The sequence below is a fragment of the Nannospalax galili genome, unplaced genomic scaffold (genome assembly GCF_000622305.1).
Source record: "Nannospalax galili isolate Female #2095 unplaced genomic scaffold, S.galili_v1.0 scaffold957, whole genome shotgun sequence".
NCBI lineage: Eukaryota > Metazoa > Chordata > Mammalia > Rodentia > Spalacidae > Nannospalax > Nannospalax galili.
In genome coordinates this window covers 84131-84385 of record NW_008340047.1, presented here as the reverse complement: position 1 = coordinate 84385, position 255 = coordinate 84131, and the positions used below count along the sequence as shown (strand labels likewise).

At 45.9% G+C, this 255-nt stretch overlaps 1 protein-coding gene across 2 annotated transcripts in view; it reads left to right on the top strand.

Annotated features, from left to right (window-relative positions):
- Positions 1-255, top strand: part of Ccdc113 (coiled-coil domain containing 113) — a 26958-nt gene that overhangs the window by 9236 nt on the left and 17467 nt on the right. The gene's annotated exons all lie outside the window — the stretch shown is intronic.

The window sequence follows — 255 nt, the reverse complement described above, 5'->3', positions numbered from 1 at the left end:
ATGTAGACCAGGCTGGCCTTGACCTCACAGAGATCTGCTTGCCTCTGCCTCTCAAATTCTGGGATTAAAGGTGTGTGCCACTACGCCCAGCTAAATTTTAAATTATTTGGGGGCATGGTGGCACATGCCCTTAATCCCAGAATTTGGGAGGCAGAGACAGGCAAATCTCTGTGAATTCAAGGCCAGTAAGCTCCAGGCAAGTCAGAGCTATATAGTGAGACTCTGTCCTAAAAACAACAACAAAAAACTCATTTG